The sequence below is a fragment of the Pinus tabuliformis genome, chromosome 8, assembly GCF_031772625.1.
Source record: "Pinus tabuliformis cultivar Carrire ecotype Pingquan chromosome 8, CPIR1, whole genome shotgun sequence".
Taxonomy (NCBI): Eukaryota; Viridiplantae; Streptophyta; class Pinopsida; order Pinales; family Pinaceae; genus Pinus; species Pinus tabuliformis.
The window spans coordinates 692,725,578-692,752,492 of NC_142294.1; positions in this window are offsets into that span (position 1 = coordinate 692,725,578).

A 26,915-nucleotide genomic window follows, 5' to 3' on the forward strand; every position below is an offset into this window, starting at 1 on the left:
CGGATTGAAACACTTGCTCGATCTTATGTTTATTTTTTAACAAGCATGAACTATGTGCTAAAACTGCTCGATCTTATGTTTATTTTTTATTTATAATGTCCTTATGCTTTATTCTATCAAGACTTTAATCAAACTCATGTGTGCATGCAGATGTTGGTCCTGTTCGTCCAGTAGTTCGCCTGAGAGTGCCAGCCGCTGCCCCAGCAGGAGAGGCTGCCGGGAGGGTTATTCTTCGTGACCTTGATGTGGCTGAGACCCTCACAGCTGTGCAAGAGCAGGTTGAGAGCCTTACTCTCGGTATTCCAGATGTGAGGATCGACAAGTTACCTTTACAGTTGCAGTGGCATACTACTGGTGTGCCTAGACGATGGACTCGTCTCTTACGCATGATCGCACAGGCTGTGACGTGCTATCATGAGCATCACTAGACTAGGGTGCCCCCTAGCATTTTGAGTTTTTGGGTCATGTGACCGATTTTGTCTTGGTTACAGAACACTATATGTAAACCATAAACAGCTATATATATATATTTTGATTTTCGGGGTTTTATTCTGGTCGAGTTATATGATCCACATGTAAAACATTGATGATGTGTTTCTTTTTATAAATGTCACAAATGCCTATTGTTGAGCCTCATACCTGCACTTCTTTTCACATCCTCTCAGCCTCCTTTTCCATTCATTTCCTTCCTTTATCACTCATTTACTCCATCAAATTGCTTAAATCGTTGTATTTTAGGACTTTTACATGGTTTATTAATTATGCTAGTGACTGTGTTGTTGGATTCGAATTTTGGTTCAAGACCTACACTTTCCGCAGCTGATCCCAGTTTCTGAAGCTGTTTTATTAAACGGCATGATCCAGGTGTCCTCCGGTCAGAAGAGCCACATGGGCAAGTGTGTGGAACCGAGGACATGGTGTGTGTCCTTCCAGCTCAGCCAAACCAGTCATAAACACCCATGGTCAACGAGGGGGCAACTACGGTCAACAAAGGTCATTGGCGGTGGCACGGCTCTGTGTGTTCAGTTTTAAAGCATGTGAAGCACAGCTGGCCTCTTCCGCAGCCACGAAGATGATGGGGAACACGAATCCAATAGGAGATTTAATGCCCACCATGACCGTTGCCTAAATCCGTGGACTGTGCTAGATTAAGTGTTTTTCACACAACTGATAGAATAGCGTAGTTTATGTTAAGTTAGTTTTGTTTGCTTTGCTATAAATAAAGCGTATCTGAACGCTGATTAGCTAGTTGTTGATATGTAATTTTGAACCCCACTGTACTTTCCATTTTGCTACATAATATATGAGAAGACTGTTCTTCATTTGAGCGTGTAATTGATCTTTGAGCTGGCTGGAGTAGGTAGAGGGCCCCTGTTTACATAAGGCCTGTACAGTGCTTTTCATTTCTTGCATTTCTTCTTATCAGTTTATGTATAATAGTTGTACAGAATGCTTTTGATTGCTATGTTTTGATCATGTACAATAGCTGTATATAACTTTGAATTCTGCTCATTTATATTTCTGCACTTTTCCATGACTGATCAGTGTGTTTTTGTAGATTTCTTAGGTGCCCGGGACAATTTTCTTTCTACTCTTTTTGCAGCTAGTGGCATTTGTGATCGTCTTATCTAGACTGCTGATCTTTATTTTTGATTTCCATTAGTATCACTGCTTTAGTTTGCACTTTATTTTCTGCTCATAGCTTATCAAGCTGTTTATCTTTTAATGGCTCTTTTTATCATAATCAACTAACTTTTCGTGGAGCCAGAACATCACTTAAGTGCAGCTTGGTTATTTTGTTTAAGACTGACATTGCTAACTTGCTCATAACTCTTTCTTATATGATCAATCCAACTAAAGGCAGCAAGGATAAGGGAAAATTAAGTAGTGTGATTTGTCACTTAGACTGTACATTGCTTAAGACTTAATTGAAGAGTTAAAGTAGTTGTTCTTGTTTTAATTGAGTTAATGTAAATGTCATTTTCAATCTCATTTTTATCAGTAGTAGAGGTACTGCGCCAATGCCATTGGTTTTTTATTTGATGCCTTCATTTTTCCTTTAAGAGTTAATTTCATTTCAGTTGTTGTTCAAAGCTTTCTTTAGAATACTTTTTCAGTTTCAAGAAATCATTTAGAAGTCGCCACACACACACACATACCTCACTCACTTTATTTCATTTCCATCACATCACTGTAGGAGAAATTGATTTGAAAACAAACTTAAAAAGTTAAAAACGACAAAAACTTAAGAAATAGTTGCCTAAGTACATACAATACACATCACTTCATCAGCTTACGAGCCCCGGGTTGACATTTAAAAGTTGCAATTTAGACAACACTAAATTGACCAAACATTTTGGCGCCATTGTCGGGGAAGTGAAATTAGGTAGCCAATTCTTAAAAAAAAAAAAACAAGAACAATTTCAAGAAAGGAAATTAATAACCTCTCAAAGTATGCTCTCCTCTTGCACCTAGAGTGATCTGGAGGATCAGAAAAGAGAAAGTTATTGGTTTAATAGTTCCTTGAGTATGATCTCTTCTTGCACCTAGAGTGACCTGGAAGATCAGAAAGAGAATTATTACCCTGACTTGAAGGAAAATAAAAAATGACATGCATAGAGCTAGAGATTCTAGGGGAAGGTTTTTAGCTAGAGCCAAGAGTTCGATTTTTACAAGTCCATCTACTTCAAGGAATAGACAAGAGACACCTCACTCATCTCCAACTGACACTCCTAGCCCTAGGATTCCTGGAATTCAAGAGGCAAGAATTGACTGTCCCACACCTTCTATTGAATTTGAATCAGAAAGAGATCCTTTCCTTTCTTCTACAGAAAAACCAATTGTAATTGAAGAAGTAGAATCATCTGAAGAAGAGGGAGAAATTCCTCCTCATTCACCCTTTGTAGAAGAACCAGAAGACTCTGAAGTCTCTAGGGAAACTACTATGACAGAGGAAGGAGGTGGTAGAGGTAGAGGTAGAGGAGGAGGAGGAGGAAACAATGGAGGAGGTAGGGTCAACATTGGAGGAAATAGGGATGGGGATAACTCATTCGGGTTTCCTATAGTTGATGAGGACTCCCGAGCCACCATGAAGAACATCTCACCATCTGTCCTCCCAAATTTCCATGGGTTAAGGAATGAGGACCCTGAAACATTTCTATTTGAGTTTGAAGTCGTATGTCGAACTTATGATTATTTGGATGACTCTCAAAAACTCAAACTGTTTCCTTCAACATTTAAAGGATCAGCTTTGAAATGGTTCATGGGATTACTCACTCAATCCATTAGGCCTTGGAATGATATGAAACAGACATTTTTGGATAGGTACCTGGACTATTGTATGCCCACCAATCATAAGGATGAGGTATTCAAAATGGTACAAAAGGAAGATGAAAATTTGGAGGAATTGATTGAAAGATTTCAATATAATCTGAAAAGAGAAAAAATGAGTAACTTGGATGAGGAAACCTTGAAAGCCCTTTTACTAAAAGCCATTAGAGATGAATGGATAGATCTTTTGAATATGATGGGGAAGGGAGATATATCTCAACTTCCACTTTCTGATATAGCAGAATTATGTGTCCATCTCTCAAGGGGGAAATCCAAAACTCAAAAAGGGCCTAGAGATCCTTCTCTCCTCAGAGCAAACAAATCTGCAACCGGATCAGTAAGTAGGGCTGAGATTGGCATTATGCTTGATGAATTCAAAACTGATATCTTAGGGAGTCTTAGTGAACAACTAGACACTCTTAAGATTCACAATAAGCAGAAAGCAGAAGTTGAGGCTTTGGCCATATTTTTCCCAAAGTGTAGGAAGAAACATGCTCTAAGGGAATGTCCCTTGGATGCAAAAGTTGTAGAGACATGTGTAATTTTCTCAGAGAATCATGAGACCAAGGATTGTCCGTCAATTCCTGGGCTCAAAGCTGTCTTTCAAGAAGATCCAAATACACTCGAATCTCTCTGTTTTGTTGCAAGGAGACCTTGGCAAGGGCAACAAAATCAAGGGTTTAACAACTATATGAATTTTCAACCCCAACCAAATTGGAATCCTTGGCAACAACCTTGGTCCCAACCTCAAAATTCTTTTCAATCATGGATACAAGGTATGCAAAATCCTTATGGGAGATTTGATCAATTCTATCAATATCCTCCATATTTTCAAAACCAACAAGCTCCGCAACTTCCAAATCAAAGTCCACAACTATCATTGCCATTTCCTCAACAACAACAACCCTCTCAATAGAATCAAAATTCTCAACTCTTGCTTCCATTCCAACAGAAGTCAAATCAACTTCCTTCTCAGCCATTTCCAAACCCCAATAATAAAAACCCTCAAAATGCTTACATGATGGAAGGTCAACCATTCCCTACCTATATGATTGTCCCTCTCAATGAAGTACAACTCAGATCAGGTAGAGTTCTAGATAAACCTTCTATAAATACTCAACAGCCAAGCATTTCTGAGGAAGAGTCTCTTGAAGCCAATAAGGGTTCTGAAGCATCTCTTCAAAACCCAAACACTCAAAAAGAAAAAGAAAAAGAATCAACCCCCACAACTCCCATAGTTGAGCAACCTACATCTTTGTCCACACCTCCTTTTCCTGAAAGATTACAAATTGACAAAGGAGTGGAAAAACAAATTTGGTTGCCTGACTATAATTTTCTAGATGAATTGAAGAATGTTTGTATCAATATTCCCTTGTTACAAGCCATTAAAGAGATTCCTATTCTAGCAAAAACAATAAAGGAGTTGAGCCTTAAAAGACCAGGAAGGAAACCAAGAGATACAAGAAGGATCCACCTAGTAGGAAAAATTGCAGACACCATGATGGGAAAGATTACTATGCAGAAATATGTAGATCCTGGTAGTCCAATTGTCAGAACACATATAAATGGGGTATAAATACCAAATACTTTGATTGTTTTAGGGGATGCTATCAACATTATGAGTAGACAGACTATGGAACAACTAAAACTTCCTAATCTTCTTTTTACACCTACTTTATTGCAACTTGCAGATCGATCAATTATTAAACCAGATGGTGTATTAGAAGACATTCCAGTCTCCTTAGATTCTTGGGAATATCCAATGGATTTCATGATTTTAACTCCCAAGAGTAATCTAGGAGGACATCCTCTTATTTTAGGAAGACCTTGGCTAGCCATAGCTGATGCTTTCATAAGTTGTAGGTCTGGGGATATGTACATTTCTGATGGTAATTCGACAAAGAAGTTCAATCTTTATCCTCCAGCAAAAGCAATCACAGAAATAGGAGATAATGAGTGGGTTGATGATGAAGATACTACACAACCTGTCTTTACCATTTCTGAGATTAGTTAAGACAGTCAAATTCTGAACACATTAGAAAATTTTGAACCATCTTCAGAATATGACTCCACACAATTTCAGTTGGATTCTGACATTGAGTGTCTATCATCTAGACAGATGTCTATTTTCTCTATGGAAGAGTTTGGTAGTTCTGCTATTGAGATTTTTCCAGGAAAAACACTGAATATCAACAAAAACTTGGAAAAATCACAACAGTAAGAGCTAACCAAAGTCTTGCAAAAGCATTCTACTGCATTTGCATGGGAGTATACCGATATGAAAGGTATTGATCCTAAGACTTGCATTCATCACATCTATATTGAGGAAAATAGTAGACCAATCAGACAACCTTAAAGAAGGATGAATCCAAACCTTAGGGAAATAGTGAAAGAAGAGCTCCAAAAGTTACTTAATGTAAACTTCATTTACCCCATTTCAGATAGCCGGTGGGTTTCTCCTTTGGTTATAGTACCTAAAAAGAATGGTAAATGGAGGGTTTGCATTGATTACAGAGAATTCAACAAAGAAACCTTGAAGGATCACTTTCCTTTGCCTTTTATTGATCAAGTATTAAATACTTTAGCAGGCAAAAAGTATTTCTCATTTTTGGATGGTTTTAGTGGTTACAATCAAATTCAGGTAGCACCTGAAGATCAGGACAAAACCACATTTACCTGTCCATGGGGGACTTTTGCTTACCGAGTACTTCCTTTTGGATTATGTAAAGCACCCGCAACATTTCAAAGGGCAGTATTAGGAATCTTTTCCGATCTAATTCATGATTGTGTAGAGGTCTATATGGATGATTTTACAGTTTATGGTAACTCATTTGAAGAAGCATTAGAAAATTTGGAAAAAGTCCTTATAAGATGTAAAGAAACAAATCTTTCATTAAGTCATGAAAAATGCTTCATGATGTTTACTGAAGGGATTGTTTTAGGACATCATATTTCAGGAGATGGAATTAAAGTCGATAAATCAAAAGTTGAAGTCATCTCCAAATTACCTATTCCAAATTGTCAGAAAGATGTTAGAAGTTTTCTTGGATTTACTGGATATTATAGAAGATTTATTGAAAACTTCACCAAGATAGCATCTCCGCTCTTCAAATTACTTACAAAAGATTGTGAATTCAATTGGGATCCTGATTGTCAATCTGCATTTGAAGCTTTAAAAACAAGGATATCTGAAGCACCCATTCTAAGAGGGCCAAATTGGAAACTTCCTTTCCATATTTCTACAGATGCTTCAGATACAGCTCTAGGAGTTGTGTTGGGTCAAAAGGATTTAGTTCCTTATGCCATTTACTACACCAGTAAAAATTTGACTCCCAACGAGTTAAATTATACTGTGACTGAAAAAGAGTTCTTAGCCGTTGTTCATGCAATCAACAAGTTTAGACATTATATAACTGGCTATGAAACTTTTGTCCATACTGATCATTCTGCAATTAGATATATCATGAATAAACCTGTTACTAATGGCAGAGTTACAAGATGGCTTTTACTTTTACAAGAATTCAATATTACTGTGTTAGATAGACCGGGGAAACAAAATACAGTAGCTGATTTCTTGTCTAGAACTCAAAATACTAACGAGGATTCTCCCGTAGAGGATAAGTTTCCAGATGAATATATGTTTGCAGTAACTACTAAAACCCCTTGGTATGCAGGCATTGCTAATTATTTGCTTACAGGGAAGCTACCTCCACACTTATCTCCTAATGAGAAAAGGAAAATCATTAAGGAGAGCTCAAAGTATTCTTGGATTTCTAATGAATTGTTCAAAACAGGGCTAGATTGTGTGATCAGAAGATGTGTTCGGGAAGATGAAATGCCTGACATCCTTAAGGCATGTCATGATGAACCGTGTGGCAGACACTTTGCTGACAAGAGGACGGCCTATAAAATCCTTTCTTTAGGATATTATTGGCCTTCTCTCTTCAAAGATGCAAAACAATATGTCAAAAGGTGTGACAACTGCCAAAGAGTTGGGAGACCAACTCCTTCAAATGAAATGCCATTACAGCCACAGGTATGCATCGAACCCTTTGAAAAATGGGCTTTAGATTTCATTGGACCCATTAACCCACCATCTAAGCAAAAGAAGTATATATTCGTTTGTACTGATTATGTTACTAAATGGGTAGAAGCAAAGGCATTGCCTTCTGCCACTGAAAATTCAGTTGTTAAATTTATTTTTGAGGATATTTTTACTCGTTTTGGTGTCCCAAGAGAAATTGTGACAGATCAGGGAAGCCAATTTACATCTAACTTGATGGAGAAGCTGATGGAAGAATACAAAATCAAGCATAGAAAATCTACTCCATACCATCCACAAGAAAATGGTCAAGTGGAATCCACAAATAAAGTTCTTGAGAGCATCATCACCAAAACTGTTCATCTTCATAGAAGAGATTGGGCAGAAAGGCTTCCTGGAGCCTTATGGGCCTATAGAACTACATGGAGGAACACAACAGGACATTCTCCCTATGAACTTGTTTATGGGAAAGAAGTCCTGCTCCGCATTGAGTTTCAAGTCAAGACCTTCAAGATGGTAGTTCAATTGGGGATGAACCTATCAGAAGCCCAAAACCACAGAATGGAGCAGCTGAATGAGCTAGATGAGATAAGACAAGATGCAATTTTAAGGACTGATCTAGTTCAGCACCAAAGAACTAAGTGGCATGATCGACACATCAAAGAGAGAAAGTTTCAGAAGGGAGATTGGGCACTATTGTTTGATTCCAAGTTCAAGGACTTCAAAGGAAAATTTCAAACTCATTGGCTTGGACCATATGAGATTGATGAAGTCTTTAACAATGGAGCAGTTCGAGTAAAGACCATTGATGAGCTTCAGACTCCTCTCATTGTGAATGGCCACCGATTGAAAGTCTACCACAAGCCACTCTCAAAGGAGGAATTTGTTAAAATGTTCCAAGAAGATTCTGAAATGAGGCTGGTGGAGAAGAATTCTTCTCCTCCATCAGCCTAGTCTTTGTTTCTTTCAGTTGAAAAAAAAAAAAAAAAAAAAAAGAAGAAGAAGAAAAAAAATCTCTTGTATAAGCCTGAAAACCAATCTTGAATTGGCGGTCTTATGCAGAAAATATAAGGTGAAAATCAGGGGCACCTGACACTTTATATTTTCCAAATAAAAAAAAAAATCTCTCTCTCTTTCCATCTCATTCGCCATTTCATCTTTCATTCCACTCCATCTCCATTCCATTTCATTTTCCATTCCACTTCATTTTCATTCCATTCCATTCATCTCACTCCATTTCATCAATAAAAGTCCCTCTTAGGACTCTTTCATTTAGTTAAGTCTTCTCTAACTACTTTTTGTATAGACAGAAGGGTGTTGTTTCAGTTTCTGCAGCTGAGAACTGTTTCCGCAGCTCGCACCAGTTTCCGCAGCTCGCACCAGATTCCGCAGCCAGCACACTCTGTCTTTACAGCAACAGTACTCTGTTTTCAAAAAGCACAGTCAGAGGGCAACAAGGATGGGAGGCACCTGCAGGATCAAAAAGGCAATCATGGATCAGCAACTTTAATCAACAAATGGTAAACCCATAAAGGTATGATCAAAATGTTTCTCCAAACAACCATTTAAATGTCATTTTGTGCATAATTATTAATCGTGGAAAGAGCCACTAAATGCAATGATTAAGCAAAGATCATCCCATTTCTCTGCCATGATAATCCTTCATCCACCTCATACCCTCATAACGGTCTCATAATCACTCTTAGTTTAAACTCAAATCGAGACTGCGCTTTCATTAATTAGCCATACGAGGAAGAAGAGACCTATCGTACTACGTCTCTTCTCCACCATGATCTCCGTAGCCAAAGCTGAAATGTGTATGTAAGCTGTCCGACTCCAAGGGATTTGGCTGTTATTTCATTCCCTTATCACTCCATTTCCGCAAGCATTTGAACTCATTCTCGTGCTTGTCTTCCACTCCCGCACTCACACCATTTCCACTCTTATTCTCGCTACAAACTCCACGGTTCTGTTTTAAACTCCACGGCTTTGTTTCAAACCCCGCAGCTCTGTTTCAAGATCCACAATTCCGTTTCAAACCCGTATTACCTTGCATAACACTGCGGCTATTCCACTTACAGTCGTAGTCCATCCATCTTTCCCGTGAGCATCCTCCTTGAGCATCCATACACAGTCAAAGCTTCAGCCGAAGTTGAGATGGGGAAACTGCTTAGAGCTGAACCTGAAGGTTCAAAGTATCTAGAAGGATACCCGCAGACAAAGGAAGCATTAGAGAAGGCAAAATGGTTGAAGTTCATTCACAAATTCAAAGGATGTGATAAGGAGGTAACGAAGACATTTTCTCGATCATTCAATGGAAACACTGTGGAAGTGGGAGACCTGAAGTTCACAGTAACCGAGAATACCATAGCCACAGAAACCAGTTTACCTCAGCTAGGAGAACGATGGTTCAAGAACAGAGGGGTGGAAGATCAAGGATGGAAAGATATGCTTAAGAATCCAGGTATGGACACTTCAATATTCACCAAAGGGATTCCTGTACATGTGATTAAGGAAGAATGGACTGCATTATTATTACTTGTTCAAAAATTTGTCACATGTGAGGGCCGCTTTGGCACTATGTATATGTACCATGCTAGAATTATGATGAACTTCATGGAGGGCCATGCCATCAATTTACCCTATTTTCTGTTAAGAAGCCTAACAAAAATGAGTTCCACTGTCCAAAAGAATATAGGCAATATTGAACCTCACTTGTATCATCATCGGTTCATTAGAATTCTTATAGAGGACCAATTGAAAAACAACAATGATACATGGGAAATTTTTTTAGTCAGGAATCATTTTCAAGAGGTAACTGAAGCTTCCACTAGCAGCTCTCCTAGAGTCCCAAAAAGAAGTAGGAGAATGAAAAGGGATGTTGCAGCCCAAGATCCTCCCATTATAGAAACTCAGGAGACTACTCAAGAAAAAGAAGAGGAGAGAGATAAAACCAAGAAACAGAAAAAGGATAAAGGGAAAACAGTTGTTCAAGAATCATATTCATCACCTGAACCTTCAATAGAAGAAGAGTATCAAACCTTGGCTGATAGACTAGTACAACTCCAAGCTACTGCCCTCTCAAAGAAGAAACAAAAAGAAAAACAAAGCAGTCAGCAAAAGAGTACTAGTGTACAAGTGAGAAGAAGCAGTAGACTTATAGAAAAGAAGAGTGTGACTAAAGAAAAATAGTCACATTTCATTGATTTGGGCACACCTGAAAAGACTCCAATCCAGCTAGATATTGAGTCAAGCCCTCCACGAGAGGAAAGTCCCTTCCAGCAAGAAAGAGAAAACAATCCTCAAGAATTCGAGTTTAGGCCGAGAAAAACACCTGACATTGACCCTGACCAGCAGGAGGCATACAATTATTTGGAGACCTTGGAGCAATCGGTTGCAGGTCCAAGCACTATATTGCCTCTTGAGGAACAAGTCCAATCTCTAAAAAAAGAGGTGTTTGAGCTAGAAGTCCTGAACCGGCATATTAAACAGGAAAACGAAGCATTGAAAGAACAAAGCAAGGTGGACAAGATTGTCCATGACAACACCATGCTTCACCTAGGATTCTGGCAGAAGAAGAATAGAAAATTGAAGAGAAAATGTAAGAAACTGAGCAGGGCCTTAATCAATTTGAAATTCAAGTGTTTATTCAGAAAACCAAGGACAATTTTGGCAACAAGGAGAAAGAGAAGAAGGCTGGATGTTTTGGCAGAAGCATCTGAGCACATAGACTGAAAAACACTGACAAAATTTTGGTTACATGAGGACATGCAGCATCCTCATAGTGGGGGTATGTTGAGCCTCAGATCTGTACTTCTTTTCACATCCTCTCAGCCTCCTTTTCCATTCATTTCCATCCTTTATCACTCATTTCCTCCATCAAATTGCTTAAATCATTGTATTTTAGGACTTTTACATGGTTTATTAATTATGCTAATGACTGTGTTGTTGGATTAGAATTTTTGTTCAAGACCTGCACTTTCCGTAGTTGATCCCAGTTTCCGCAGCTGATCCCAGTTTCTGCAGTTGTTTTATTAAACGGCATGATCCAGGTGTCCTCCGGTCAGAAGAGCCACATGGGAAAGTGTGTGGAACTGAGGACATGGTGTGTGTCCTTCCAGCTCAGCCAAACCAGTCATAAACACCTATGGTCAACGAGGGGGCAACTATGGTCAACAAAGGTCATTGGCGGTGGCACGGCTCTGCGTGTTCGGTTTTAAAGCACGTGAAGCACAGCTGGCCTCTTCCTCAGCCACGAAGATGATGGGGAACACGAATCCAACAGGAGATTTAATGCCCACCACGACCGTTGCCTAAATCCGTGGACTATGCTAGATTACGTATTTTTCACACAGCTGATAGAATAGCGTAGTTTATGTTAAGTTAGTTTCGTTTTCTCTGCTATAAATAAATCGTATCTGAACGCTGATTAGCTAGCTGCTAATATGTAATTTTGAACCCCATTGTACTTTCCATTTTGCTACGTAATATATGAGAAGATTGTTCTTCATTTGAGCGTGTAATTGATCTTTGAGCTGGCTGGAGTAGGCAGAGGGCCCCTGTTTACTTAAGGCCTGTACAGTGCTTTTCATTTCTTGCATTTCTTCTTATCAGTTTATGTATAATAGTTGTACAGAATGCTTTTGATTGCTATGTTTTGATCATGTACAATAGCTGTATATAACTTTGAATTCTGCTCATTTATATTTCTGCACTTTTCCATGACTGATCAGTGTGTTTTTCCAGATTTCTTAGGTGCCCGGGACAGTTTTCTTTCTACTCTTTTTGCAGCTAGTGGCATTTGTGATCGTCTTATCTAGACTATTGATCTTTATTTTTTATTTCCATTAGTATCACTGCTTTAGTATGCACTTTATTTTCTGCTCATAGCTTATCAAGCTGTTTATCTTTTAATGGCTCTTTTAATCATAATCAACTAACTTTTCGTGGAGCCAGAACATCACTTAAGTGCAGCTTGGTTATTTTGTTTAAGACTCACATTGCTAACTTGCTCATAACTCTTTCTTATATGATCAATCCAACTGAAGGAAGAAAGGTTAAGGGAAAATTAAGTAGTGTGATTTGTCACTTAGACTGTACATTGCTTAAGACTTAATTGAAGAGTTAAAGTAGTTGTTCTTGTTTTAATTGAGTTAATGTAGATGTCATTTTCAATCTCATTTTTATCAGCAGTAGAGGTACTGGGCCAATGCCATTGGTTTTTTATTTGATGCCTTCATTTTTCCTTTAAGAGTTAATTTCATTTCAGTTGTTGTTCAAAGCTTTCTTTAGAATACTTTTTCAGTTTCAAGAAATCATTTAGAAGTCGCCACATACCTCACTCACTTTATTTCATTTCCATCACATCACTGTAGGAGAAATTGATTTGAAAACAAACTTATAAAGTTAAAAACGACAAAGACTTAAGAAATAGTTGCCTAAGTACATACAATACACATCACTTCATCAGCTTACAAGCCCCGGGTTGACATTTAAAAGTTGCAATTTAGACAACACTAAATTGACCAAACACCTATCTGACACATAGTTTGCTAATGAGTCAGTTAATGTGTTTAAGTTTCCAGAAATATGTTGATATTGAATCAAATCAAATTGTCTTTCCAAAATCTTAACCCTTAGGAACATGCGATAAATGGCTGGATTGCGGACGGAATATATACCATTGAGTTGTAGTAATACGAGTTGTGAGTCTAGCCTGACGATTAGGCGGCGTATACCATGGGTGATGGCATCAGAGAGCAGTTCTATCAACGCGCTATACTCAGCGATGTTATTCGTTGATTGACCAATACATACACCTCTGAAACTTACTAACTCACCGCTTGGATCAAAAATGGCCCAGGCTGCAGAGGACATGTTCCACGAACTACGACTCGCTCCGTCGGCATATCCCACACATGTCTCCAAAAGGTTCGACATCTGCAATAAATGTAAAAAGGGGGATTACTCGACCAAAATGACCACTTTAGCGAAAACAAAATACAACAAAAGCATATTGGTTACTATTTAAGCATAGTAACGCTTGAGTTACAACCCATTACGAGGTTGCGCCAGTGGAATTCCGTCATAATCCATTAACGCATAGGCTCCTTTTGCTAACACTCGTTTAACAATGTAGGGGCCCATCCATAAAGAATTGAATTTACCTGCTCCCAATTTATCGGATTCTTGGTCGTAAAGCAAGACCAAGTCACCTTCTGAGAAGATACGGGGTTTGACATTTTCATCGAACTGAGCCTTGACTTGTTTCTTATGGGCTTCGTTAGCCAAAGCGGCATCACGACGGGTTTCATCCAATTGGATTAATTCCAAGAAACAGGCCTCTTTTTCAAAAGTTCCGGGGAGGAGATCGATTGCGAGTTTAAGAGACGAGATTTCGCACTGGACTGTTAAGACTGCTTCTAGGCCATACACTAGTTGGAAAGGTGTGAACCCGGTCGCATTCCTTACCGATGTTCGGTAAGTCCACAAGGCTGAGTACAGGATTAGGTGCCACCTCCTTTTGTGAACTCCGATCATCCTTTGTAACATACACTTCAGGACCTTGTTGATCGCTTCAACTTGTCCGTTGGCTTGCGGATAATACAGAGTAGAGCTATCGTGAGATAGCCCTAGCTTGGCAGCTAATTCAACCATCATGTGATTGTGAAAGTGCGATCCATGATCTGTAACTATAGCCTGTGGTACGCCGAATCTGGCGACTACATGATTGAAAAAGAAAAGGGCAGTTGTTTCACCAGTGTTATCTAATGTAGGCATCGCCTCGGCCCATTTGGTAAAATAGTCAACGACCACTATAGTATAGCCATGCCCCCTGGTCGAGGTGGGGTTACATGTCATGAAATCGATGCCCCATTTGGCGAAAGGCCCAACAGCAACTACCGGCTGTAAGGGTGCGGGTGGTCTTCTGGTTTTGCTATCAAAAATTTGACAAGCATAGCAACTCCTGACTGCTGTTATGCAATCTTTGAACATGGTCGGCCCCCCACACGCGCCTGAATGACACTCATTCAGGGCTTTTTCGGCCTCCTCATGGGTGAGGCACCTTCTCAGAACTGTATCAATACCACGATGGTAAAGCATATCACCGACGATCATGTAGTGTTTTTCTTGGTATCGAATACGTTTCTGTTCAGAGTGAGAGGTGTTAGGCCTAAACTTTTGGGTTTGGAGATAAATTATTATATCTCCATACCACTCATTGCTTGTAGATATTAGAAACAAATTCTCATCCACGATTGATTCTTCGGATGTTTCATCATGGGACGACGATGGGAGATCGCACAATAATTCTACAAAAACTAGGGCTTTCTTTGATTTGGATTTTACAAATTCCAGATCAAACTCTTGAAGGATCACTATCCATTTTGAATATTTTCCCCCCAGCAACTGTCGCGACAATATATAAGTCATGGGGTTGCAATCTGATAGAATGGTAGTTTTCCTAAAGAGGACATAGTGTCGAAATCTTTGTATCGCTTGAACAGCTGCAAGCACTAGTTTTTCAACATAAGAATATTTGCTTTCTGTATCATTTAAGTTTCTACTTAAATAATATATTGGGTGTTCAATTCCATCGACTTCTTGAACTAAAACCATTGCGATGGTTGTATCTGCTGCAGCCAGATATAGGTTAAAATCTCTTTGATAATCAGGGGTGTACATTAATGACGCTTTTATTAAGGAATCTTTTAAAGCATCAAAGGAAGCTTGCGCAACCTGATGCCAGACGAAGGGTACCTCCTTTTTCAAAAGACGTGTATAACCTTTAGCAAGTTTGGCGTAATTTGGAATGAACCTCCTTAGAAAGTTTGCTTTCCCTTGGAGTTCCTAAATCTGAAGCAAATTTGAAGGTGGAGGAAAATTTATGATTGCCTGGACCTTACAAGGGTCGAGACGAATCCCATCCTTGGAGACTACAAAGCTAAGTAAACGACCAGAACCGACGCAAAATACACATTTGTGCAGATTGAGTCGTATCTTGTAGTGTCGGCAACATAGAAATATTGCTCTTAAATGCTACGGATGATCAGTCCGCTTTCGCGAATGAGCCGGAAGGTCGTTGAGGTATGGTTGAACGATGTTCTTGATGTCATGGAAGGCATAATTCATTTCCCTCTGAAACGTCGCCCTTGCGTTCTTTAAACCAAAGGGTAATTTTCGATATGCGAATGTGCCCCACGAACAAATGAATGCAGTCTTTGACTGAACCTGTGGTCGGATATTTATTTGATTATACCCGGAAAATCCATCCATGAATGAAAAGATTTCACATCCGGCACATTCATCAATTATCTGGTCGATGAAGGGTGTAGGGTAGTTTTCTTTCGGACAAGCTTGATTTACATCCCTATAATCGACACACACTCTAATTGTCCCTTGTTTCTTCATAACAGGGACAATATTCGATACCCAATCGGTTAGAGGAACCGGGTAGATGAAACCAGCATGGAGAAGTTTTTCAACTTCTGCCTTAATGGCAGCGGCTTTCTTGGGGTGCACCTGCCTAAGCCATTGTAGTACCGGTTTGACATCTGGATACATCTTAATTTCATGTTCAACGATACTCGAGTCAATGCCTGGCATTTCATCATATGACCAAGCAAAGACATCTCTGAACTTGCGAAAAATAGCGTTATATATTTCCAGTTCTGAAGGAGAACAACCTTTGCCGACATAAATATTCTCTACAACATCCGTTTTAGTCGAGATATTTATGGCTATAGTCTCTTCAATATTGGATAAGTTTCGCTCAGAATCCACCGTATTTACAGTATTTGATAGGAATTCAAAAACTGAAGGATGATAAAGGCCATCTTGAGTATCTTCTTCATAATCAGGAAGAAGGGAACGATGGTGGTGATCATTCCATGGGGCCCCTTCAATCATCATTGATTGTAGAATTCCTTCGTCGCTTCCATGCACTCCGACCAAGGATCTGAAGGGGTTCCATATTCTCTAGACCTATCTACCCAAACGCTTGACGAGCGTTGATTCGGGTTTGCCTCCCATGCTAGAAACATTGATTGCTACAATATTTCTATTGGGCTTGGGGGAAAAACCATTGCATGATCCATGTTGATATCATTTTTTGAGATCTTCGTGGAAGATATCATATTGCAAGTTCCTATCGACGCTATTTCCGCCAAATCAATTGGAGGTGGAAGAGAGAAAGTTACCATTAGTATAGGATCTTTTAGTAGGCCTACTCCGATATTCTGAAGCGAATGGGGGCTTCCATGGATCATGGGAATGCTTCCTGTAACTTGTGAACCATTGGGGAGGAAGTTTTGTTGGTCAAAGATTGTAATTCCCCCCTGAAAGGGAAATGAAATCTTTCTAAAATAGGTCGACACAACAGCTGCCATGGCATATGTCCATGGTCTTCCTAGTAGGATGTTGTAATCAAGATTCCCATCGATGACTTCAACATCTATTTCTACTGTTTTTCCCCCTAGTTCAACTTTCAAGTTATTTAGGATACCATATGGGGTATATGTCCTTCCGTCGAATGCTTTTAATGTCGTCGAAGATCGCGACAAGGTTGGAGATCCTAAAGTTTTCCAGCAACTCATCGACATAATACATGTAGATGCCCCCTCGTCAATAATTGTTAGATGAACAGTTTTGTTGAGGGCTTTCACTTGAATGAGGAAAGCTAGTTGAGCTGGTAACTGAGGATCATATCCTTTGTGGTCGAAGGATACAAGATTGGAATCCTTAGGATTAACCCCACCAATGGCTGATAAAAAAGCCTGCCTTTGGGATGGACAATTTTGTAGTACTTCAAGAGTCGACATAGCAGATGGCGATTGGGCCAAATCTTCCACTATGTTATAATGTTGCACCGCTCTAGCGCGAGGATTAAATGTCGACTTGTGTACTACTCCCTTCGACGGTTTTATTGTTAATTCATGAATGATGGGTGGTACAACTTCTATCGAAGTTGTTGTCGAACTACTTGGTTGATCTTTACCTTTTTCATTCGACAGCTGCGGATTCCCGTAATCTTTGTTCCTTGTCGAAATCAAAGCATCATTTTGCTGCTTCGATATCGCCAACATTAGCACTTGCGACGGGGAAGAATTTCCACTTTCAACCAGATTTGTTCCTGGATTTGGAAACGGGTCAGTTAACACAGCTGAGGTTTGTGAAATTTTAAAGAATTTCTTAAGCTCAGCTTTGTATGGAAATTCTCTTGTCCAGTGATTCTCATCACATATCTGACACCCAAAGGGGGGTTTCCTATTTCTAGGAGGGTCTGAAGAAGTTTTTTCAGGAGATGAATCATCCTGTTTCTTCTTCTTCCCTTTGCTTTGTTTCTTCTTGCTTCCTGGTTGTTTGGTTTCTTTGCCCTTATCTGATGATATGGCATTTACTTCGGAAGCAAGAATTTCGTCTTTTGCATTTTGATCTGAAATCTTACGGGCCTTCTTGGAGGTAGCCTTTGTCGATTTTGTGTTTGTCATGCCAATCACACCATCGCCGGCGTGAGAGTCATTGTTTGATTTAGGAGGAGGAGGAATTGAGAATTCCGGTCTAGGGGCGTCAGGTATTTTGTCGTAGAGCGTGCTAGACTGAGTATAGACCAAGTCTAGATATTGCGCACGAGCGATAACTTGCTCTTCCGTTACGACTCCCCCCTTTGCCACATCTTCCGTTATGGCAGGAAGTAACGACTTGATAAACCATTCAGCTAATAGCTGATCGGGAACGTATGTTTTTACCATCCTACGACGATGCCGCCACTCATGTATATGATCAGATATGTGAGTGGCCGTTTTCTGTTTGAAGTTGGTTAAGATTTCCATTCCCGTTTCATACCTTATCGGTAATTGAAAATGGGTTAAGAAGGTCGTGGCTAAGGTGCTGAAATTTTCGAACGAAGCTCTAGGAAATTCAATATACCATTTTGCCGCTGGACCCGTTAACGTCCTCTCAAAAAGGCGAAGCCTTATCGAATCATCGTTTAGGGTGTTTGATGAACACCATAGATGAAATGTCATTACGTGATTCGACGGGTCTTCACCTGGATTTCCATTAAATTTAGGAATGTCTGATGGAAGTTTGTGAGGAATCGTCGGCCACCAAGAGGCGTAAGCAATTGGGTCGTTTGTTAACCGGTGTAAATCGGGTAACTCTAAAGTTTCCAGGAATGGTAACTGCTGATTCAGGTTAGGTGAAGCATACCCAGGGTACGATGGAATTGCCTGAGTAGTTGGCCTTTGCATACCAGCATAATGCAGTTGATGCTGGTATGACTGATACGAATGGTGGACTTGACTACTGTAAAGTGGTTGATTTTGACCGTTTTGAATGTACGGCTGTCCACTGTTCGCAAAGATCTGCTGCTCAGAACCTTGGTACACTTGTTGGAATTGTGGTTGTTGGTATTGCACCAGCCACGGTTGTGAAGCCATGCTCTGTTGCGCTATACTAACCATTGGACCAAGATGTGGGGTAATTGTACCCGTTTGGACCTGTGTCGCCCCACCAGTTAGTGATTGTGGTTGAGTCACCGGGTCAAGGGGCTACTGCATTACAACCTGAGAAATCTGAGGTTGACATACAACAGGCAACATTTGAACTTGTGACACTGTTACAATAGCTGGTGTTGTTGGGATGTTCGACATAGGTACACATTTTTGCATAGAATACACAACTCTTAGTTGTTGGGGTAGTATAGGTACCCAACCACTTGATGTAACTCCAGTATAACCTGAATACTATTGTGAACTCCTGTATGGGTATCGGGCATACTGCCCCCCATACGGTGGTAACCCAGAACTCAAGGGGATGGTCTGCCCTTGGGGACTGGATTGCCGAAATTGACCTCCAAATGGATCAATTTGTCGAGTCTCAACATAAGAGTTGCTGGATATTATTCCGGAGGAACAAACAGGAACGGACCATACTGTCGAAATAGTCCCTAGATGGACTCCTTCTAGCGGTTGTGAGCTAGTCAGGACAGATGGTACGCCGGCAAACATTGTTGGAGTGACGGCAGGGAGTTCTGCTGTCGCTGTGTCATTCGACACAGTCCAAGATGTTGACGGTTGTTCAGACATTTTGAGTCTATCCAAAAGATTACCTAGCGATTCTACAGGAACTTCCACTTGTGGTAGACTAACTTCTGATGTCGAAGGGAATAGAGTGACCCCGACCCCAAAATGTGTTGGAGTACTTGCTTGCAGATCTTCTACACTTTCCTCTATCACAATCAAACCAGGTGGAAGGGGAAGACCGTCAGGTCCGTAAAATATTTCTGGTGCCGAAGAAGGGGTTGAATCGACAACGACAGATGTTTGAGGAGCAAGACTCTCCGAACCAGTTGCAGATGGAACTGGTCCAGTAATACAAGTGCTTGCTCTCAAACTAGGATCAGTATCACTGTCCCTCTGTGGCTGTTGAACTTCTTCTGTAGAGGCAGGGTTTCCAGAAATGTTTGGAGTAACCGGAATCTCGGATGTTGTTGGAACACTTGTTTTAACTTTGATAGGAGATTTCGAACTGGTTAAACGAGTTCGCTTTGTCCGTACTGTTTTCGATTCCGGAGACAAAGACGGTTGACTCGTAAGCCTCCGCGAACGACGGGGTTTCAATCGACTTTCTTCCACAATTGCGGATTACTCGATCAACCAAAATACAAAAGGGGAAAGTGTGTTTCCGAATTAAATGAATTTTTAGACGCTTTAGACACAACTTGCTTTTTCAATTTTAAAGAGTCGAGAAAAAGCAAAAGATGACTCTAGTCTCCTTCAATTTTTAATGAGCCTGAAGTGACAAGTGCTCAGATGGACCTTTTCCGTTAAGGAGTCTAAAAAGGAACGAAAGGGACTGCTTTGGAGTTCTAGGTAGAGGGTGCGCCAAACTTTTCGCAAAACCGCAGAATACTTTTTAGGGTATGGGTGGTCAATCTTCCTGAATGCTGTGTTCACTGCATTGCGATCAGTAGGGCGGCCGACACGGCTTCCTATGGATAAAGGTTTTATGCCTATAGGGGTCTCCCAATATATACTCAACGGTACGTGGGAGCACAATCCGTACTGGCACTTATCGTCTCTCAGGAGGAATCACCCAACCATCAGTGAGGCGACCAGTGACCAGGTTTTACGACGCCGGAACACGTCTCTAGCCTAGACCTCTATGTTGTGCATTAAATTACAAAGCGTTGTTAAGTTCATTCAATTTATTTTAGGTTGATCTTTCTTAGAAGTTTTCCTTTTTGGATCACCACGAGATGTATGATACAATTCTTAAATGCAGTCTAAAGATGATAAGCAAGCTTTTATATCTTTTCAACAATGAAAATCCTAGCTACAAGGGGAAAAGAAAGACACCATCTTTTCTCAAAGAGCATAGAGCACACTGTAAATGCACTTTTCCTAAATCAACACATACAAACTGTCAAAATGAAAATGCACATATGCATGTATTTCTTTTCACTTTCTTAATATTGAGCCTAAAAGGAAAGCTGTTGTACAAATTTGAATTCGATTTCAAGTGAAAAAACACAAACAAGCTTCTTTCGAAATCAAAAAAGACGATTACGACACTTATGATTTCGAAGTAAACACTTGTTTTGACACTAGAAATGCATAAATTCAAACCAAAAGACAAAAGTAAAAGCGTAATCAACTGTGAACAGCAAACAAACTCACTCCTAAGATCAAAACGACACTTATGACACGTCTAGATCTAAGGGCGACAGTATGACTAGTTTAATTTTGTAATGGGAAACTGCAAATGATGTAACAAATACACAAAGAACAGATACAGTTTATTTATACAACTGAGGCGGAATTGAGGCAAAGAAAAGGGGTTTCAGATAGGTACACTCACTGATAATAGGCTGCAAAAAATAGAGATAAAATTGAGCAAAAGGAAGCAGGGAACCACAGCTACACAAGGCCAAGGATGATCAGTGCACCCCCAGCACAGAGAAACTGAACTTCAGTGCAGGTAGCCTTCACGGGACCTACGTTGAAATGCAGAACCTCTTCACAGAGTCTGCGCTGAAGCAGAAACGAGAGTTGTTTCTGGGTTCTGGGTCACGGTTTGCAGTTTAATCTACGGTTTTTGGCCGGATAAAAGCTATCAATTAGGTACAATTAGAGGGATGATTTAAAGGAGGACTAAGATCTTTCATAAAGGGTTGTTAGAGCACTTGTGGATCAGTTGTTCAGATCATAAACAGGCCCAGCGAATGGACTAGAGTAGCAGATCTCTACTTTTCATTTGTAAATGGAAAATGCAGTTCGATTCAGCACTCCTGAGTTTATGAGATGAACAATAATAGAAACAAAAATAAACTAACTAGATACGATCCCCAACGGAGTCGCGAATTTTTTGTTGGGAAAAGTATCCATTCAGAATGCCCCTATCCCACTCTAAGGTGTGATAGTGCCTTAGCAACAAACAAGGAAAACTATTTTCGTATTCTTCTTTATGAAATGTAAATGAAGAGGAAGGATGTAACTAACCTGTGTCTTTCGCTAGTTTGTTGATCCACTCGCTCTCCTCTTTGTTCGTTTCCCGCTTCCTGCTCCCTCACTGGTTCAGCTTCACCAAGTTCCTGCAAGATCACAGAATAGAGAAACTACACAAAAGACATAGATTTACATTCATAACTAGTTTAGGATCAGATTTAAACTAAACATGCAAATATAACAAAACATCATTGATACATAGCATGTAGGAGAAACTCAAATAGTTTTATTGATATGATAAGAAAGTTCAAGAGGACATACAACCAAGTGAGTCCCGATCCAGCATCTACCTCCCAGCAAAGGAATCCCTTCCTCTCCTCCAACAAAGCATAAATCACCCAATGCACTAATCTCAATCTCAAACCAACAACAATTCTCTGCAAAGTACAAAATTCCAGTCTCCTGGATCTCTGGGTGAGGGATCCATATATAGATGTAAGCAGAGAGGATGAGTCAGCTTATGTTTTGACTTGTGGCTTCTCTCTGTCAGTTCTTTCTTCCACTTGGAGGTTAAGAGCCTCTTACTCATCACTGGTCGAATTCATTGAGGCAAGTGTCATTGAGGAAGATTCTGGAAGCTTCCAGTGTTTGTACACCTCGCGGAATGACATTGCCATTTGGCATTTGTCGCTCAACGCACCCTGGTAGTGCATTTAGGTGCGTTGCAATGCACCTAGCTAGTGTACTGGGGTGCATTGCAACGCAGGCAGCTAGTAGAGCATCTGAATTGATCCTGAATTGACTGATTCTGAGTGGTTTTTGGTGGAGAACTTCTGGGAGAAGCTGTCATTGGTTGACCTTGTTCCTTTAGGGGCAGGAACAACTCTTTTAGGGACTTTGGATCCCTTGGATTATGGACATTTCATGCTCAAAGCTATAAGGCACAAAAATGTCTATAACACCCCTACCACATCAACAAGGAACTACCATGTGTCACCCATGTGGCACTTCTACCTCATACGAGGCCACACACTACCCAATACATCACAATGCCACTACACCTCCATTCATTTGTGGCATGTCCTCTTCTAAGAGTGCATTGCTCCTAAAATTTTGTGGTGCAACATAATATTTCAGATAAGTGATGGGGTCATTTCCATTCTCATTCCCTCAATTAATATATGGCCACACCATGCTAGTGCACATAGGCCTGAATCCCACAGCATGATAAAACTTACTCATCAAGTGATAAGAAAAATTATGTATTGTAGATTATGTTAGTTTGCACCCTGCCTTCAAAAAATGCTATCATCCTCTCTGAGGACCCACACTACATGATAACATGGCTCCAAACACGTCATCATCCCTTTCCATGCTTTGTAGTGCCCCTATTCTAGGTGGCACCACCAAACACCTCCACATGTTCTCCTAGGAACATGCCAGTCCTAGTATCCACATCATCGCCTCTTCCAATTTTGATGATGTCGCTCTACCATGTCATGTTCCCATGTGACAATCATGTATCCTCCTTTGGCCTACATGTATTTTTCCAGCTCAACCTAGCTGAGGAAACCACTAACTCTTGACCTTCTTGTAAACTCATGAATTCTTGTTATACAATTTTTGGTCATTATTGAACATTTTTGGTTAATTCACGCACTCTCATTTTCCCTAGTATGCTTCCTTATCTCTCTTGGGATAAACATTTCTCCAATTACCCAATGAGAAAAATTCCCAACATGCCCCATGCATTGCATCAATAGTGCCATCTACCACACTCAATGGACCCTTTCACCTCCACATTGCAATAAGGATTTTGACAAGAAGTGATGGGAAATTCCCCATCCCACAACTTTTGTATATCGCTCCTTCTTTACTGCCACCACTAGGCCATTTTAGTGCGACGTGACATAAATGTTTCATGGCATCAAATCAGTAATTTTCCCATCCTACGCCCTTGTTACCTCTACACCTTAGCCAATTTTGTGATTTCTCCAACTCCCTCAACTGAGCTCATGTTTGTTGCCTTGGACTTAGGATTTTAGAATTTCAAGGATCATTCTCAAGCTCCCTCGAGGACCAGTGTCATTCAGAACACTTCTTGTGCAATGACGCTTATAGACATGCCCCTTTATCAAGCACTTAGACAAGCTATTAATGGCTAATGTTGGCTTGCTTACCAGGAAAAACAACAACAGACCACATCTCAAAATGGATGCATTTTGACATCATCAAAAGTAATGAAAAACATGCATTGCAACATAAAACTACTGAATAGACTAAACTAGTAAATTATCCTTGATCATTAGCAAACCATGAAATTTTGAACAATATAGCTTTGTTGAGCCTAATAGGTATGCATAAAATACTATTTCAATGACTTGTAACTCAAAGATACATCAACAATCCCAAGGATATGAAAGTCCATTTACCAGGAGAACAACAAGTATTTATCTCATTATTGACAGTGAGGAAGAACACCATTCCCATGTAAATAGTGTTGATGTACACATTGTTATAACACATAACAATATCAATTCCATTCATAGTGTAACATATTTGTATGGAGGTAAGCATACATAAATACTTATATGATAACATTAATGACTCACTGTTAGGTCCCTAAACTACTAGTGTAACCCTTTATTGTTATTAGTGCAAACCCCTTATTGTATTATTGTGCCCATATAGTCTCCATGTTGTTATTATTATGCCCCATAGAAACCCACTATTGTTATTGTTGTGCCCCTACAATCTTATTTTTATGTAGGCTCTGATTGTATTAGGACCCCTTAGACTCCTATATTTAGAAAGGAGGTCTTATCATTTGTATCATCCAAGAATTGTTCATTTGTGTAATGTGTTGGAAATAATACCGAGAGGGGGGGTGAATCAATATTATTAGATCAATAATTTAATTTCCCAAATAGATTTCTATACGCTACTTCAACTAAGTGAACTAGCGTGTATACATGACTTTACTTAAAGCAACCAACGTATATGCAAAAAACTTTTGATTTACCCAATTTATCATGCATTGACCTTTAGCCAGTATTTCAGAGATTTATTAGACAGTGCAGTAAAAGCAGAATAAAGAAACACACATGAACACCAAGATATAAGGTGGAAACCCAATGTGTGTGAAAACCACCTGTTGTGGTTGTCTCTGTCTTCCTTTAATAATAAGAAAATTTGTTTACAATCTTGTACTGGTGCAGAATTATACCAGTACGCAGGCTTCTACATGCAGAAGGTTACAACCTTCTCTCATTCTCCAGCTTCTACTAGAAGGGAGCTACAACCCCCTAGCTCTTGTACTAGCCGATATGTTTACTAGTACATAGGCGGTGACCTACAGAAGGCTACGACCTTCTTTCTTGCTCCAAGAACCACATTTCATAAATTTTTAGATTGGATCCATCAACAACATCATAACTGCAATTCTATCATCAAATACATCTGTATCAACCAATCACTAATACTCAATCATCACTTTCTGAATCAACCACAACCGAACCAATCAATTAGTTTGACAACCCATTGTTAAATCACAATCATTCTGATCATTCAGAATATTGTCACCAGAATACAGTTATCAGAACCCAAACTAGAACCCAAAACTCTGCAACAGCAAACAGAAACAAATGAAACATACTTTATAAGGTATACACTACTTCCATGCATCGAACCGGCATGTATACGAGCTTTTCTCAAAACCAACCAGCGTATACATCTGCAAATATTAATTCATAATTCTACAGCTATTCCATACTTCAGTTATACCCAAATCATAATATTTACAAAATAACACATGTGTCAGTATTCAGATCTAGACTATACATGATCAAACAACATAATGATAATTCATTTCAAGCCTTAAGATCCCAATCCATCATTAGATCTTATCCTTTGTCAACGGTAAGGTTCATCCTTGGTTCAGATCAAGCACAACACCATGAGCCAATAACCTACATACTAGATCTCACACTTCATCAGATATTCGACACTTGCACACCTGACCTAATGATCTTCTCCTCCTTTTATAGTTTTAGGCCTTTCTCAATACTATGGACCAAAACCACTTAGGACCAATACCTTGGACCAAATACCTAGGGTCAATACCTCAGACCAGATACCTTGGACCAATACCATGTATCAAAATACCATGGACCAAATATCTTAGACCAAAATCTTAGTTTTCCAAGGTATACGTGCTTTTCCTTCTGTGAAAGTGTGTGTGTACGTATACGGTACTTGTGGTAAGTGAACCTGCATGTATATGCAGCTTGGTCAAGGTGAACCTGCGTATACCTCTCTTTCTTCATTCTATGTAGTATGATATGTAATTCTTTGCTATTAACCTGCTGTACTATGATATTTCATTTGAGTGAGTTTCCAATACCTCTCTTTCTTCATTCTTTGTAGTATGATCTGTAATTCTTTGTTGTGAACCTGTTGTACTGTGATCTTTCATCTAAGTGATTGCCATCAAGGACAACACGTGTATCATAATGCCAACAATCTCTCCCTTTGGACTTGATGGCAATAACAAGACCAAGTCACTCTCCCCCTTTGACATCAAGGGCAAAGGGTCATACTCCCCCTTTGACATACATTATGCTAGTCATGCTCCCCCTGAGTACATGATGAATTCTCTAATATGCTGAAATGTACTTATTGAGCTCCCATGATTGAGTCCATGCTGCCCCTAAGCATAAGAAAAGTCTGCAAAAATATTTTCTAAAAGATTAACATGACTTTATACATACATCACCGATGACCTTCCTATCACCAATGACTCATACATACATCCATCTCCCAATCAAGTGGGGATATACCAATTTTTTATACATGACAAAAACAAGAAATATTACATCATCCATCCCATGTAAACTGGGGATATAAATTACATCATTTGTCCAAGAGGACACATTCAAATGTATGAGAAGACATATCACACCCTAGACTTTTACATGACTTGAGTAGCCAATGGTATAAATATCTGAAGCCATAGTTGGACTCAACAACCATAATGCCAACACTATTGAATGTACGTGAAGGCTAATGCTCCCCCTGAATCAGTGCTACATGGG